This window comes from Cyprinus carpio, chromosome B9 (genome assembly GCF_018340385.1).
Source record: "Cyprinus carpio isolate SPL01 chromosome B9, ASM1834038v1, whole genome shotgun sequence".
Taxonomy (NCBI): domain Eukaryota; kingdom Metazoa; phylum Chordata; class Actinopteri; order Cypriniformes; family Cyprinidae; genus Cyprinus; species Cyprinus carpio.
In genome coordinates, this window is record NC_056605.1 from 16,998,545 (window position 1) to 17,017,088 (window position 18,544).

The following is an 18,544-nucleotide window of genomic DNA, read 5'->3' on the forward strand; positions in this document are numbered from 1 at the left end:
GTAATGTACAATAATATAGGCCTATATCTGCCTGGAGTTAAAAAGTTCTATTTGTTTTGATTCATCCATTTATGTAGGCTACAATTAGCCTATTCTAAAAATAAAAATAAAAATAAATAATGTCATAAAAAATACCATCGGTCTGAATAAATTTTACCATTATAGAATTGGGGTAGTAATTTAGGAGGTGAAAATACAGTGAAATTACAAATGGCATGGGATTTTGAAGCATGACAACTGAAGGTCTATGAAACATTTTCCTTCAGGCAGACTAAATGTTTTCCTGCCTTGCTAAATGTTGGGTTAGTTTGCGAGAGTCCAGCGCGCTGTGAAGCGGGAGCAGCTTACGGAGGACTCCGCTTGGTCTTAAAGCCTTCTGCAAACCCCTACGTTCACAAATAACAATGATTTTGGCAAAAATAATGATTAATTATCAATTGATAATTTGTTATTATTTTGGTCTAGTGAAAATAATAATATGGGCTGCGGGAAAATAATGAATAAAAAGAGTAAGGCTGCTGTGAGTACAGGCATGTTTCAACCCAGTAACAACACACCGTTCCTCACAGCCAACAAACAGACCGAATTCAGTTCAGCTGGAGGAGGCTGGGGGGTAGTTCTGTATAACTTGTGGGGGTCGAGATAAAGGTGTGAATCTCTTGCTCTTTCATATGGACAGTCTTATGAGGGTTTCAAACTTGCAGAACAGGTTTTAGGACAACTTTAAAGAAAGGTTTGATCTACTTCAAATGTTGACTACTGTATAGCGCAATAAAGTGTATTAGTTAGGTATTATAACTTAATTTCAGAAGAGGTTGCCTTAACTTAAAAAAAAAAAAAAAAAAAAAAAAAAAAAAAAAAAAAAAACCTGTTGCATTAGGGCTGGGCGATAGGCCTATGGCCTAAAAAAAATCCCCAATTTTTTTCACACAAAAAAATCCGATTTACGATTTAAATCGATTTTTTTTGCCTCCCTACTTAAAATCAATATTCAAATGACAAAGAAATTTTTCAAAACAAATTTTAATATAACAATATATTCGAAGGGTTGTGAGTTCGAGTCTCGGGCCGGCAGGAATTGTGGGTGGGGGGAGTGCATGTACAGTTCTCTCTCCACCTTCAATACATGACTTAGGTGCCCTTGAGCAAGGCACCGAACCCCCAACTGCTCCCCGGGCGCCGCAGCATAAAAATGGCTGCCCACTGCTCCGGGTGTGTGTTCACAGTGTGTGTGTGTGTTCACTGCTCTGTGTGTGTGCACTTCGGATGGGTTAAATGCAGAGCACGAATTCTGAGTATGGGTCACCATACTTGGCTGAATGTCACGTCACTTTCACTTTCACTTTCTTTTTAATACTAGCCCATCATGCATCTAACCATCCACTCGGCGTTAAGAGCTGTTCAGATTAAAACTGGCAGCTCCGCAGTGAGTCAGTGTCATGGACGGAGGACAGACCAAGTGTAGGCCTAAATCAGTTTTCTAGTCTATATTTTCATCTCGTTATGTCGCTGGTTTAGGTTATGTATTTATTTTTATTTCTTATATCAATTATTTGTAAATATAGCAGACACTGACTATAAACCGTGTCTACACCGGACGGCCTTGTTCATATAGGGCGAAACATCTCTCTCACTCGGCAGTACAGTAGGGCTATGTGAGCGGAGTGGAGCAGCAACAATTTCCCTCCACGCTCCTAGCATTTAATAATCACTAAGCTCCGCGGTTCATTGATACCAGAAACACTGCTCCGCCTTCACTCCGTGGCTAAAGTTGAAATGTTATGTTGATAATAGCTTATAAAAATAAAATAAAATAAAATAAAATAAAATAAAAATAAATAAATAAATAAATAAATAAATAAAATTACAGGAGAGTTTCAAAGGGGATTAGGCTATTGTGTGCAAACTTTTTGTCCTACCAAACGCCAAACTAATAAAATTGTCAGCATTAAAAGGTATAATTGCTGCTTTCTGCTGCGCAAATTTTGTTTGTAATGAAAATGACGATTTTTTTAACATTTCGTCAGTTTATTTATCTACAGATTGATGCATTTGTTACAGATTTCTGCTCATTCAAAATCAGATACAGATGAAGTAGCCTACTGTAAGATTACATATTTGTTTGAATGCATTATTGCGACAGCGATTACGTGTGAATGTGCTGTATCTGTTTAAATCATGCTTTAACCCGAAAATAATCAGTAAAAGGAAGACAAATTCCTTGAGAACTAGCCTTTAACATCCCGCTCGACTATTGCCGTCATTATAATCTTCTGATCGGAGAGATTATGTGTATCAAGCTATAGCTAAATATGTTTATCATGTGAATTCTTGCTAAATATGCAGTTATATTACGGGCTGTTGGCATGACTTGTATTCGTGATGGAGCGATGTTGGAGCAAGTGAAAACCACGACGCTCCTGACTTTTAAAAAATCTGCTCCTTGCTCCAGTGAGAATCACTTCGCTCCGCTCATACTCTGCTCGGCAGCGTGTCTCAAACACGCGGGGGAGGCTTGAGCCCAATCATTCTCGAAACATAAAATGTTTATTTTATTTAAATTTTCGTTTTTGTGTTTCAGAGGAAAAATCAGTGTTAAGGCATCTCTCCATTACAGACCGTTCTGAAAGATGAATTTATGCAAATGCGTATAAAATTCTTTAAAAAAACTTTAACAGAGATGTCTAGAGGGTATTTAATGGGTCTGCTTCCCACGTAAGATTTTTCTATAGTCGTTCATTTGTCATTATTCAACTATTCGCAAGTTTATATTAAATTTACAACTATAATCCAGCCTTAATATATTCCACGCTCAAGAATATGCATTAAGTTTGTCACAAAGCACAGGCAGAAGTAGCCTAATAATTATGAAAAAGGAGACATTTTAATTATTTATTAATAAACAAATGTTTTCTTGTCGGCTGCAAGATGAAATTCACAGTGCTGACTCTCTCCACATGGACGCGCTTTTAAACAGAAATACAACCTTCACAGATTACATGCTTTCGTTTTGAATTGATTCGTTTAAAAGACATTTCAAGCTTTCTGTAGATATATTTCTCATGTATGTGAGACACACAGATTTTCAGTTATTTCATTATAAGGGAAAAAATCACGTGATCTAGAGGGCGCCTCCCTGTCATGCATGCGCATTAATAATTTTTGCACAAACACTTGAATATGAATAATTATTCACATTTTGCATATGCATTACAACGTAAATTATTTTTTACATGCAATTATCCAAAATAAAACCAAACAAGATTTGTAATGAAGATAAAATATGTAGACAAATAAGAATAAATGCTGCACGTGCACTCAGCTGCAGAGCAAATCTTGCACTGATATTTTACGGAATATTATACATTTTATATTATGCATTTAAATGCGGCTGCAATTTATTTATTTATTTTATTTATTTATTTTTACTTTACTTAAATTATATGAAAGCAAGCAAAGAAGACTCCATTTAAAATCACTGAAGTTGTCAATTAATGAAGCTCTTTTTTTTTTACATCGTGTGTACTTTGTTGATAAGTGAGGACGTTGTATTAATCCATCCATTCTTTAGAGTTGCAATGATTTAGTTAAATTGTGCAGGTTTAATTTATTCGTTTCTTGTTTTAATTAGGCCTAAATAATGGGAGCGAAATTATACAGTGCCTTAAGTTTTACTAAAATAAAGATCATTTATAAAACACGCAAGCCTAGCTCACAATAGGCTACCACTTTTAATGCTCCGATGCAAAGTAAACCACATTTTCTTTTTAATAAGATAACACATAATTCATATTATATAAATAATACTGCACACTATTTAAATGTGTCTAATCTAAAAGATGGTGTAGAGAAAATATAAGCACAGGCTCATAGGCTTGACATTTATCCTGCTTGAATTCGTTCTAAGAAACGCATATATCTTCATAAGGAATAAACTTTCATGTGTGAATATTAAATATTTTTTCTTTCATTTTCCCCGACTGCAGTCAAATATAACACTTCAGAGAGGCAAAGCTGACGTCTATTTGCGAAAATGTGCTTTGATGCGCTTGTTTGGAAACTTGTGATTAAAGCGACACTCAGCGGTCAAAAGCTGCAAATGCACTTTGCAGACGCCGCGGCGGCGGTACGAGCGGCGGTAGAAACGACGTTTTGGATGTCCACCTACTGTACATTTGAAATAACGAACTTGAGTGCCCAAAAGACGCGATATGTGAACGGCCCATTAATCGGTCAAAATGTTTACTTTCGGTTAACGGTTAAACGGTCAATATGAGCATCACTAACTGGCATATAAACATTGCTCGGAATCTGCCATAAAATCTCTCTCTCTCTCTCTCTCTCTCTCTCTCTCGTCCTTGGTGGACATAGACGGCAATTCACTTTTGCTTTATTTGAACAAAGCTTTATGCTGGAGAAATTATTTGTTCAAAAGTTTTTTGCAAATGGCCTATTAAGGCTTTGTTTGTTTACAAAGGTCATAATTGGCAGTATTTATGTCTGAGTCTAATGTTTCATATTTTTTGAAGTGTAATTTTGTTTACATCCATTTTATTTATTGATTTTGGTTGTTTTTGGTATTTATTCAAGTGCATTGTTTTAACAGAGACTGACAGTCTATTGCTTTTATTGTTTTTTGGGTTGTTTTGCTCATTTATTGTGGATATTTTAAATGTTTACCGTTTTCAGTGTTAAATATTCTTTAGAAATAAAAGTTTATTGATCTTTGAAAAGGTGTACCTGCATTAGTATGCCGTTATCATTATATTAGTTGAAACTGGTCTTAGAACGACAATATTATCGTTTATCGCAATATTTTCTTGGACAATTTATCGTTCAGCAAAATTTGTTATCGTGACAGGCCTAGCGCTCGTATCTGGTGGAAGAACATTGTAGCCGGAGCTACTTCTCTCTGTTTACATCTATGGTGAGTCACGCATGTAGTGTGTTAGGGAACCGAGGTTACGACAGTAACCGGACTAAAATAGTCAGAATATAAACACTTATTATAGGTGTACCATAGTGATTCAGGATAAGACAAAAACACGGTTTGGAAAATGGATTCATGATGTACTCGCTCATTATATATATATTTTATATATAACAAGTGAGCGTTAGGGTTAGGGGGCAGAGAGGATGTTATTCATGTCATGTTGTTGGCGCGATGTTACGAGGATGCTGCTAATAAAGTTGCACACGAATACACAGTGGATTCATGTTTATAATTATATTTACAATATACCACAGTTTTTATGCCAGTCGTATCATTTTATTTTGTTGTATTTATCCGTCACACCTTAAAGTCCGGTCCGTAAAATATTGTCTGACATTAAACCGGTCCTTGGCGCTAAAAAGGTTGTTGACCGCTGTTTTACTATAACAAGAAAAATTATATTAAAAGACTATATACCTTATGTAATTTTTCTTAAGTAGAAATTGCATCTTGATTTAAGAATTTCTAGATATTTTTACTGGAAACAAGAAGAAAAAAATACTACGTAGGGATGCACGATAAATATCGGCACAATTCAATGTGCATCTCGTCAGTAAAGCTGTAAATCTCTACACATGCGTGCTTTCACGTGGAGCAGCATTTACTACACAGAGCTGTTGCTCACTGACAAGCTGCGCAAAACCACAATCATATTTTGCGCATGTTTTACACATTGTCAGTGAACAACAGCTCTGTGTTATCCCACTTATTACATGGCTACTTGCCAAATAAGTAAAAAAATTAGACACGAAATATTGATTTGAGTTGAAATATTTGAATGCAAAGCTTCCGTGAAGACAGCAGTTGCGAGCAAGTGGCATACAAGCGGCATGCATTCAAACAACTTATTACACACCATTTCACCTCAAAAATAATTAAGGCAATACGAGAATTAAGACAAAATGTTTTAAAACCTTACCAGTTTGTTAGTTTTCTTATAATCCATTACAGCGTACAAAACAATCATAGCAAAATGGCAGCAGCTGCGTTTGTATGAAACAAGAGCGAGTCCGCGATACCAGGGATTACATAATTAAATAATTGTACACCATTTTGAATTGAGTTTTAATATTTTATTAGCTAAACAAACACAAAGATTCTACCAAGAAAAGAACAGTTAAAGCAAGAGTACAGCGCTGACTTCTGTTACCCGGATGAGCCTGTGTTATTAGCTTTTACCAGTTGTTATCGAGGGATAACATACCTCTGTATGCTGCGACTGACCAATCAGAATCAAGTATTCCACAGAGCAGTGTAATAATATATTTTATAATAGCAAGTTGTACCCAGTATCACCCTCCACAGAATCCATTCCTGGAATGAGCTGACGGGCTTCCCCATGAACGGTTATTATACATAAACCTGAGCCTCTGAGCAACAGAGGAAGAGAGAGAGCCCTTAAGATGCCTCATATGACTCTCACAAGGCTTCTGCCAAGACAGAACATCTCTCGCAAGTCATGCATGAGTCCACCTCCGGTAAATTCCTGTTTACAATCTAGCTTACTGTAAGGCAGATGCTGGGCTAAACAGGGTTACAGTGGGACTTGTCTGGATCAAATAAAGCAGCTTTTACAACAGCAAACAACTTTGTGGTGATCTGGCTAATAATCCCCTCTGATTCATGCCTGTGCCAACTCATTTAGTGGTCAATGTGAATTTTAGCAGGCTGAAGAACAAGTCTATGATCCGCAGCTTAGCCAAGCAATATGGGAGCACATCTCTTCAACCAATAACTCTAGATATATAATCTGTCCTTGATACATCTATGCATTCAATCAGTCATATTTCACATGCAACACAGAAAAAAACAAAAAAGATTTGTATGTCAGGAGAAGCCTCAAGGCTTGAGAGATGAGCAGAGGCCACACAGCAAATGGGAACTACACATGTTTGCCAGCACAAGGCATTCTGGGAAATAACAGCGATAAATCGCTGCACCAGGACCTAGGATCTCAGTCCAGTGGATGTAGACTACCAAACAAAGACATCTAAAAAGGTCTTTCAAGAAGAACCTAGTCCAAATTAGATGGTCCAGCACTGGTTAAATGGGCCTGAGTGTGTGTCTGGGTGGAGTCAAGAATCAAAGCATTGAAAAGCATGACCTCTTGACTCCAAACACACACACACCTCTAAAATAAATACACTCCAGAAGGTCCATAACAGCATGTCAATCAGTTCATGTAGAGGACCTGCACCCTAATGCACTGTAGCAACATGGTTAGGTTTGTTGAGACAAATGTAAGATGATCTAATTATACTAAGAACAAACAGAAATGTTTCACCAAATCACAAGAACGTGACCTGTCACCTGTCTATAAACCTGCTTATTTTGATCATAAACTGGTTAACACCTCATAAAACATTCAGAACTGCTGAGATCACATAAAAAGAGAGCAAATAACATCAGTTGAGTAACCTGGATTAACCTAGTAATATTTAGAGAGTGGGATAGGCTAACTTTAACAATGATACCAAGTCAAATACACACTAAACAATCAATCCAAAACACTGCGAGCAAAACAGGTGGCAACTTTCGAAACCACTAACTCCAAAACAAGTTAATCACCTTCAAATGTTGCCGTCTCCTTGCTCAACTGCTGATCCTCACACAACTAGGATTGACTTCTGACTGTCTATCCCGATTGAAAATGTGCCGTACAGATCAGTTTAAGATCTGCAGATCTGACTGCAGGTGCATCCGACAGCTTACCTCATTCAGTCTCAACAGGAGGCGGAGGAACTGGTCATTCGCTGTCAACTCGGGCAAGGAACACTCTTCTACCGCAATATGGAATGAGGTTTGATGTTTTGAACTCAAGTGTGGCGATTTAGTGCAGAGGGGAGGGTGTACGGGACATGTGTGTTTATAAGTGTTGGTAGGCGGGGTTGTAGGAGTGGGTGGAGGAAGAGATTTGAGCTAATCGGGCCTGAAGTAGCCATCAAATAAAATTAAATGAGAATTACTGTAAACAGTGATTTTACAGTATAGGGATCCTAACACGTCCATATGTTCATGGAAAACTCATCACTTATGAGGTCTTTCTGGTTACATTAACCAAACATTCCAACAAAGGGTCGACCATCAAACGATTTTTTTTTTTTACATAGCCGAGCTTCATATTTCACCAAATGGCCTAAATACATGCAATTTTTTCTCTAGGCTTTTAGTTAACAGAGCCAAACTACAGCCAACTGCATGTGATTCAGCTGAACAGCTTCTGTAAATTGGCTTCAAAGGTCAGCAGCAGAGCCTAAATATCAGTAGGAAGAAGCCAGCATAAGTAATGGTCCTGCATTTTCATGGACATTGCAGGAGAGAATACTTTGATGGCTGTAGTTTTTCCCCTGTGAGACTTCAGTCTGTGAAGTCCATCAGACGCCAGAGGGTTATTACCCAGACCATCTGAAAAGGAGGGAGGTGATAATCAAAGTTAAGGCCAGATACTAATCAGAGGGATTTTTAACGCTTGTCAGGTCAATTTAACAATAGTGAGGGGGGCTACAGGGAGACTCGTTGGCGAGGAATCCTTTATAGGAATGTACCGATACAGAAACTTGGACTGCTATGATAATTCTTAATATACTTCATCTGGCAGCAAAAAAATTGTGTACATGTAAATAAAATAAAATAAATTATGCCTACTATGAACCACTGGAATGAAGAAATTATATGTGCCAATTGCCAACTCTTTTGTAAAAATGGGAAATATAGCTTTCACAGTTATTACAAAAATAAATAAATAAAATAAATAAACAAAATGCATTTGTGCCATGGATGGAAAACCTTTAGTAAACATTTTACTTAGTATTTAACAATAGGTAGGGCATGTAGAAATGATGTGGGTCATATGACTGCAATTTATCATCTTAAATGTGTCTGCCAATACTGATATAGCTGCCAATATATTGTTCATCTCTCGATTCGGAGCATTGAGACCCAACCAGTGTTACAAATCATCACACTAAAACTCCTGCAGCTAGGCTTAAGAATAGCTTATGCATTAAGAACAGGATGTTACATCAGTTGGGGAGTCAGGCAACATGTACTGTTAAGTGGGTGGTTCAAGATGAATATGCATGCCAATGATGCAGATGTTCAAGACTTAAGATATCAGCAAATAAAAGGTAGTGCAATATGACGATTTATGATCGTGGATCAAAAAAATGTCCCTGCTTTTGAAGAAGTATTGTAGTATCGTGCTACAGCACACATTCTATCAGATGCAGTTCTGGCACCTGTCTCAATATACTGTACAACGCAGCATACTGTACATTCAGTGTTAGTGGCAGAGTTACATAGGGCTGTGACGGTCGCCGTGACAATCGCGTTGTGTACTGCCACCGGCAGTAGTGCACGTGACGTCACGCACTCTACACACACTTGTTTTGTATACAAGTGTAATATAATTTTTTGTCTTTGTCTTTATAATAGGGAAATTAGTTTGGCTGTAATGCTCAGACAAAATAGTATAACCAACATGACAAAAACAATTGTGATAAAATCGTGATAAAAAAAAAGTTTTTGGATTTTGGTCTAATCACTGAAAGTCCCTTTATCAAAATGAAAGTCTAGAATGACTAAAAAGATTCTTCAACAATTTTCTTCTAAATTAAAGAAGGAAGTTCATTTGAGATTTGAGGCTTTGTGCATTGTGTGTTGTAAAACAATCTTATTCCTGACTACAATATAGAGATTATTATTATTATTGTGCTACAAAATAGAGGGTACATTGAATACACATGGCCTCTGAACACTGAAAGCTATATAAACCCTACATACTTGACCTGATTTTTTTTGGTCTTGAACAAAGGATTGGTAACTAAAGAGTCACCTGGAATAGACCACAGGCTTTTTATGCATAATTAAACCACCACACAATGTGCCGTAAAACACATCAACTTAAGTGTTTAAAGATATATTATTAAACATACATTTAAAGGTACAGGTGCATCTCAATAAATTAGAATGTTGTGGAAAAGTTCATATATTTCATCACCCAACAATTCACTCAAAAATTTTGAATATGGTGACATGCCAATCAGCTAATCAACTCAAAACACCTGCAAAGGTTTCCTGAGCCTTCAAAATGGTCTCTCAATTTGGTTCACTAGGCTCCACAGTCATGGGGAAGACTACTGATCTGACAGTTGTCCAGAAGACAATCATTGACACCCTTCACAAGGAGGGTAAGCCACATTTAACATTCATTGCCAAAGAAGCTGGCTGTTCACAGAGTGCTGTATCCAAGCATATTAACAGAAAGTTGAGTGGAAGGAAAAAGTGTGGAAGAAAGAGATAAATAACCAAACGAGAGAACTGCAGCCTTATGAGGATTGTCAAGAAAAATTTATTCAAGAATTTGAGTGAACTTCACAAGGAATGGACTGAGGCTGGGGTCAAGGCATACAGACATGTCAAGAAATTTGGCTACAGTTGTCGTATTCCTCTTGTTAAGCCACTCCTGAACCACAGACAACGTCAGAGGCATCTTACTTGGGCTAAGGAGAAGAAGAACTGTACTGTTTGCCCAGTGGTCCAAAGTCCTCTTTTCAGATGAGAGCAAGTTTTGTATTTCATTTGGAAACCAAGGCCCTAGAGTCTGGAGGAAGGGTGGAGAAGCTCATAACCCAAGTTGCTTGAAGTCCAGTGTTAAGTTTCCACAGTCTGTGATGATTTGGGGTGCAATGTCATCTGCTGGTGTTGGTCCAGTGTGTTTTTTGAAACCAAAGTCACTGCACCTGTTTACCAAGAAATTTTGGAGCACTTCATGCTTCCTTCTGCTGACCAGCTTTCTGAAGATGCTGATTTAATTTTCCAGCAGGATTTGTCACCTGCCCACACTGCCAAAAGCACCAAAAGTTGGTTAAATGACCATAGTGTTGGTGTGCTTGACTGGCTGTTAACTCACCAGACCTGAACCCCACAGAGAATCTATGGGGTATTGTCAAGAGGAAAATGAGAATCAAGATACCAAAAAATGCAGATGAGCTGAAGGCCACTGTCAAAGAAACCTGGGCTTCCATACCACCTCAGCAGAGGCACAAAATGATCACCTCCATGCCACGCTGAATTGAGGCAGTAATTAAAGCAAAAGGGGCCCCTACCAAGTATTGAGTACATGTACAGTAAATGAACATACTTTCCAGAAGGCCAACAATTCACTAAAATAATTTTTATTGGTCTTATGAAGTATTCTAATCTGTTGAAATAGTGAATTGGTGGGTTTTTGTTAAATATGAGCCAAAATCATCACAATTTCACAACTTCAGTCTGTGTGCATTGAATTTATTTAATACATGAGCTTCACAATTTGAGTTGAATTACTGAAATAAATGAACTTTTCCATGACATTCTAATTTATTGAGATGCACCTGTACCTGCTAAGGCCCTCTAAAATCTTAAGACAGTAAATAAAACATTTTCCTTAACGAGACCTCACACACAGAGCTCATGTTCATTTAATCTCTCTTTTCAAGACTGTATGCTTAACAGCTCAGTAGGCACCTATAGCGGATCATGTGAACAATCTTATGCGCTATTACCAAATGAGAAGTCCCGTTTGATTAAGACTAGGCAAGTCACATGATAAAATGCCAACCCATTTTTGTCAAATAATTTTTTAATGCTGGCCTGTAAAGTGACTTTTTTTGAGACTGTTCATAGAAAAATATTACATGCAAGATATTCAACTTTCAGAACAAACCAACGAGTTCACCATCAGTTCTGTCATCATTTACATTCAAAATATTCATTCATATATTTATGTTTCACAAAAGAAATAATGTTGGATTTGTGGGAACTACTATCCTTTAAAGATAAAAGAAAATTGTGTTAGCAATAGCATGTAATCACTATTATCTAGTGGGACACCTGGGATGTACCACAAAATATCAGTGGTTAGTAGGGGTGTGAGTATAGCAATATTTTGTTTGGCGATACTGTATCGATTCTCTAAAATATATATAAAAAATATTATTTGATTATCATCAATAACAAGAATAATCTGTTGTAGCGAATGCAGTAAAGTCAACTGGAAGAATCCATATAATATGTGGATAAAGCTACGAGTTAGTATTCTTATTCACCTCAATGGTAGTTACTCAGCTGACACAGTGAGAGGACACAATCTGCCATCTTAGCTAATGCTTATTTCTGCTACTAGGTTGTTTTGTGCACCTAATCCTAAATGCCACTAATGGTTCAACAGCCAGAAGAAAATACCGTCATGACAACATTAATTGGCACCTCAAGATTGCTCACAGTCCAAAGCCTTTAAGCTCATCTGAAATGTCAAACACCTCGCCTCGGAAGTAGACCAAAGTTGGCACCAACAATCAAGGGAGGAGTGAAAAAGGAGTGGTCAAGTCTTCTCACACTAGACCAACAATCTATTCAAGCCATGGTAAATATCACTCTTACATCTATTGATCAAGTGGATTTTTATGAAGACGCATAAGTATTCCATTGCATCTATTCTTAAATTCCACTAAATCCATTTTTACTGACATTTTTTTCAGATATGGTAGAATTTTGGAATGACCATTAAGTGAGAATGATACTGTAACTACCGGCTGGCCATCACAGCCCTCAGGCAGAACCATGACATAACTGCAATCCATCCAAAGTTGCAAAACCACTGCATTATCGGCCATCTAATACTATTATGGGTTCTGGTAGGTGCATATACTTCACTTTAAAAACAGGCTACACTGTATTTATTGTATCTTCAGAATCTCCACTGAGAAAAGACACTGGTTTTATGTAAGAAAAAATTAATTTGAATATAATCTATCTAGAATTTTTTTTTTTTTTTTGCATAGTCACACGACTACGTATGAAAAAATAAACAGGACTTGGAGATTGCAGTGGAGGTGAATACAGTGCCCTTGACAAATGAACACATTTAATGGAGTAGTTTGGAATTAAAGATTTCCCTTTTCACATTAACATCTGCAAGCAGAGGCTCTGCGTGTCCATGAACACCAGTTTCTGTGGTTAGACAGAGGAAGGCTTCTGCAGGTGTGCAATAACAGGAAAACAGCATCAGCATCACTGCAGCAGTACTGCTATTTGTCAAACCATTGTCACACTTCCGGCATTAAAATGTAAAGACCAGTATCTTGTTCATGCTTATCCTACATCAGACTAGATGTTTATTACAGTAACACCCTTCTGATGTCACATTACAAAACAAACTGTGTTCGACTTTTAAATATATAGATATTTGTTGGACGACTGGTTTTTAGGCGGTCTTCCAGCTTAGCCAGGTTATTTTTAGAAGAGATTTGGGTACTTTTTAGGTGGTCAGACTTGGATATGCCCAATATTACTCAGAACTGATCATTTGGAAACATGTTGCACGTCAACTGTCAGGGCCTGGAAAATGCACAATTAAACTGTAACAAAAAGAGGCATAAAGCATAATCCGCATTATTACACCATTCAAAAACACAACTCAAGTTTAACTACCACTTTAATTTGGCATTGTAAACAGTGGAATTAAAATATGAATCAAAGGGAAACCTCAAAGAAAGCATATTAAACAGATTATTTTTTGTAGTCTGAAGAGAAACCAGCAAAACAGGAACATTGGGTTTTACAAATAAACCAGCGTGAGACAATCTTCAAGACTACGACACATGACTGATCCTGGAGCCCGGGCATGCGATTAAACCCCAAAATTCCCCTTCCTTCCACGACTAATTGAATCTAGATCAATGCCTACGTGAACAAATGCCTATTTTATTAACAAGATTCGCAATTAACACGTTCATTTACAGCAGCGGAACGCCGTTAGTCGAGCAGCAGCTTTAATAGGCGCAATCGACGGAAAGATGATAAATCTAAACAACAGCAGCTGCTAACACTGCTAGCGCCGGGAAACCAATAATAATTCAAAACATTGCACGATTTTATCGTAAATCCCTTCTCTCATTGACCCATCTGAAGCTGCTCGGGTCCATGTTGTGGGAGTGTGTGAAAACAAAGCGGGTTTTATATAGTTTACCTCACTCGAGTGCCGTGTGCATCTCCTCTCCGCTCGGTACTAAAACACTCACATGCTGCGCACCGCACAAATCTCTGACCCCACTGCGGAAACGCCATTCTCAAAGCCACTTACGTACGTACGTGTTACGTTCTTGCGTCCGTCTCCACACTTCAAGGAAAGTGTAACGCAATTTACGCAACCTGGCTCGAGCTCTGTGACGCATGCTTCCGCCAGCAGACAGTCTGAGGCCAGGCTGAGCTCGTGGCGGAAGCACGCGTCACACAAGGCTGTAATATGGTTTAAATAATTGTGACAAAGACGCGGTAGACTCTCACATTGCGAAAACCCGTCTTTGATTATGTCATATGTAATTATGGCAGTCTGAGTAACATCCACCATAAGATATGATTTGGTTGCGCTTATGCCCACGCTGTGAAATGTTGTTTCCACCGAAAATACTGCAGCTTCCTCTTTAGCTCCAAAGATCCCACAGAGCACATGATTGTTACTGTATCTCTGTATGCAATTAAATACTGAAAATACACACTATTTTCATCATCTCACATTTTCTGCTCCAACCTTAAAAGCTTTTCATTTTAATATATAACTACATACATAGTGTTATATATATTTATGCATTTAGCAGACACTTTTATCCAAAGCGACTTACAGTGCATTCAGGTAAAATTATTATTATTATTATTATTTTTTACTTAACATGTTCCCTGGTAATCAAACCCACAACCTTTTGTGCTGCTAGCGCAACACTCTACTACTGAGCCACAGGAACACACTGTATATGTAGTATAACATTTTTATTTCTGTGCCTTTTTTATATGACACTGAAAGAGAGAGCTGTCATTTTGCAGATGCTTTTATCCATAATAATTATTTATATTACAGTTGGATTAAAATTTTGATTTCAGTTAATCTAAGGCATTAGGCATCTCCGGAGAAACCTTCTGATCAAATTTTAAAGGCAGCATAAATATAGGCTGCATCCGAAAACTGAAAAATTCAGAGGATGCATTCCAAGGTAGGAAGGCATTAAGACATGTCCGAATTCAGTGTTAGCTTCAGTTCCTGTCTCCTGAGATGCCTTCATCTGGCCGATTTTTGAAGGTAGCATAGATGTATCCTTCGCTACCTTTGATATCCCACAATCCTGTGCATGCGATTCAGTGACAGTTAAGCTAAAAAATAAAGATGGCGTCTGAAAGTTGCAGTCGGTGGTCAGTTTGTGTGTAAATGTACATTTTTGATCAAGGTATTCCACTTTTGATGTAATTTTCTAGCGAGAAATTACTATTGTGCTGTTGTTTGAGTTTTCTGTGTATTCAAGAATCCTAAAAAAAGTAGGCAATAATGGTTTTAAATGTTCAAGCAGCAAATATGTTTTTAACATTGATAATAGCTAGAAATGTTCCTTGAGCACCAAATCAGTATATTAGAATGGTTTCTGAAGGATCATGCGACACTGAAGTCTGGAGTAATGATGCTGAAAATTCAGCTTCACAAAGGGGGGAAAACTGCATTTGTAAATGTAGTAAAATAGAATATTATTATCTAAAATTTTAATAATATTTCACAGTATTACTGTTTTTAGTCTTGGTAAATTACTTTGTTCAAAAACATTAAGAAAAAAAATAAACCTTAAAAACCCACCTCAAACTGTTAAATGGTATTCCATAGTTGCATAGCATATAATGAATGTATTTTTATTTGATTTTTTTACAGAGAACAATGGTTATTTAAGATTAGGGTTGAATTTTTCATATTTTCAGCTTGTAAAAACATATTCCCATAAATAAAGACCACTTATTCCTGAACTGTGGGGACCCCGGGTTAAAACAATAATTGCGATACTAGTAGATTATTGTTTCTCTTATGATAACGTAACATGTTTTTACAGCCACAGGTCAAACCTAGCATTATAAACTCATAGTGCAAATGATAATTTGTTGTGCATCAACAGAAATCAGCCCTAGGGGTGCAGTGAAATATCATTAACAGGAAGTGCTGAGCCTAAAGATATTCTGGGAAAATAAGATTCTAAAATGTGGCATTGTTCTTGAAACTTATGGATAGTTTTCAGTTTTAGTGGTTGTTTCTTTTTTTTTTCTTCTTCTTCTTATTTATAAAAAAGCTGTAAACTATAAATACGGATATTCTGAAATGCCTTTCAAAATTCCAGATAACTAAACAGACACTGTACATTTAGACATTTTATTTATTTATTTATGTGGAAGGTGTAATGGTGCCGTTGGATTCTGATGTTGAATTCACAGGTCTCGTGAGGATTGTTTTTGCATTAGACATCACAAGCCCTAAAATATGTGGAGGCGCAACAGCTTTTGCATTCCTTTGAAGAATAGACGGAATTGTGCTTTTGTGATCAGCCAAGACTGTGACAGTGAACATCAGCATTGTGAAGACAAAAGGATTTATTCCGTATTAGATGCCACACTTGTGGAAACAGAGCACATTTGAGTGGCGTAAAAAATGAGAATATGTAAAGCTTAACGAATGCAGCTGGAAAAAAACTTGAAGAGTCTGTATGGAATTGTACTGACAGAATCCTCTTTGATTTCCTTTGTAACACCTTCCAGTATGTTAGATCCATCCAGACATCTTCTCAGTGAGCCACTGTTACTATATCTATATCTATCTATCTATCTATCTATCTATCTATCTATCTATCTATCTATCTATCTATCTATCTATCTATCTATCTATCTATCTATCTATCTTTCATCTGTCTATCTATCATGAGATCCTGCAAATCCAGGACAGAGTGAACAGAGAATAATTCTGCAGATATAAAGAGAGGAACATTGAGATGGGTGCTGCTACAATAAAAAGCAGGTCTATTCTTAACCTCGGTGAATCCCCCCTGCCTATACATTTAAACCATGGCAGCTAAGCTGTAGCTGGCTTTTGAATCCTGACGATCTTGTCAGCGGTTATATTCTGAGAATACATCCTGCATTAGTGATCTGAGGCTCTGGTCTAACACAGTGTTGTCAAATCCCATGGTTCTCTGAAATCCTCATGGAGAAATAAAAAGCAATATGTTAAAGAGACCCTGCTGAGAAATAACATCTGAAATGGTGGAAGTCGGTGACACTAGAGGTTATAAAGCTGAGGAAAGTTTCAGGGAAAACTTTTTTGAGTTTAAGAGGTCTTACTCCACTGGTGCTGAGAATAAACACCTGTGTTTCAGTCAGTCATGTAAGAATGTGAGTTGCCAGCTGGCATTAATCCAGGTCACCTCAGAGAGTCAGGTGACATGCCTGCTCTCATAGCAATGGATAGTCGGCATCAGGATGACACCTTTCACATATTAATCACCTGTCAGTCCTGGACCATCGTTGACAAGCGAGAGTCATCTGAGAAATATGAAATAGTGTCTTTGCTTTGCTTCACTTTACTGTAAGACACCTGCAACACACACTTTTCCTCTGGAGATCACATAGAATTATTGATGAATGCTGCCACTCAGCTGCAGTATGTGTCCCAGGTGTCATTTTTCATTTCTCTTCCTGTTTGCTTCAGATACACATGCATTCAACAAAACAAACCACAGACCTTGAATATTTTCTACTGAAAATATTCAACTCTCATCAACTTGTGTTTTGAAAATACAAGGGAATGGATTTAGGCTTGACTTGTTTATAACCTCTAATAACGGATTTTACTGTAGTTTTCAGATTTAGATTTAATTTAGAATATTTGATGCTGCTTGAAAGAAATCTTCTGTACAGAATACTTTGTGATCATGTCAGCATGTCCAGAGGTTTTTAAACTGGGATCTGGGACACCAAGCGGAAGGGTGCTGGAGAGATTCTGGTTAAATGTTTGAAAAAAAAAAAAAAAAAAAAAGACATTACAGTATCATGATTCCATTCTAAATGCTAAATCCAAATCAAGATTATAATTATAATTATAATTGTTTTATTCCTTTGACAGCCAAAGTATAATGTTTCTCCTACAATTGTATATTTGTTAGATTTTAAATTATAGATGACTTGACTTGAATTTAAATTAAATATTGTGTAAAAGGTTTGGTAATTTTAATTTAAAGTGTTTTTAATTAAAATTTTAAAAGTTTTTTTTTTTTTAAGTCTCTTCGGCTTCATTTATTTGATCAAAAATTCAGTAAAAACAGTCATATTGTATAATTTTAAATCACTGTTTTCTATTTTAACAGTTGTGCTGCTTAATATTTTGGCAGAAACTTCTTTGGTGAATAGAAAGTTCAAAAGAGGAGCATTTATTTGAAATAGTTTTTTTGTAACTAGTTAAAATCAATCTTATTATTCACCATCGCAGCCTGAGTTATTGCTGCACTTTTTAAAAATATATATTTTTAAATAAATACTGTTGATTTACAGTTGTAGAATTTCACTGAGTGTCTGGCCATCTCGTTAGTTCTGCAGTCTGTTAATTGGTGTCATTGGTTTAGAATACAGTAAAACCCCAACACATTACCCACATTGATTTAGCACCTGCTATAGCTTGAAGCAGTGTACTTATGTTCAAAACACTCTAATCAAACA

The 18,544-nt window shown here is 36.9% G+C and overlaps 1 protein-coding gene across 2 annotated transcripts in view; it reads right to left on the minus strand.

Moving 5' to 3' along the window:
* LOC109072078 (zinc transporter ZIP10-like) overlaps window positions 1–14,137 on the minus strand; it is a 31,240-nt gene extending 17,103 nt beyond the window's left edge. The window contains exon 1 of one of the 2 annotated variants that reach the window (XM_042731194.1): window positions 14,004–14,137. The gene's annotated coding sequence lies outside the window, so the exon portion shown is untranslated. Of the gene's footprint in view, window positions 1–7,705; window positions 8,637–14,003 lie in introns of those variants that run through there. The other variant, XM_042731196.1, reaches the window with a different exon arrangement.
* Window positions 14,138–18,544: the final 4,407 nt, after the last annotated feature.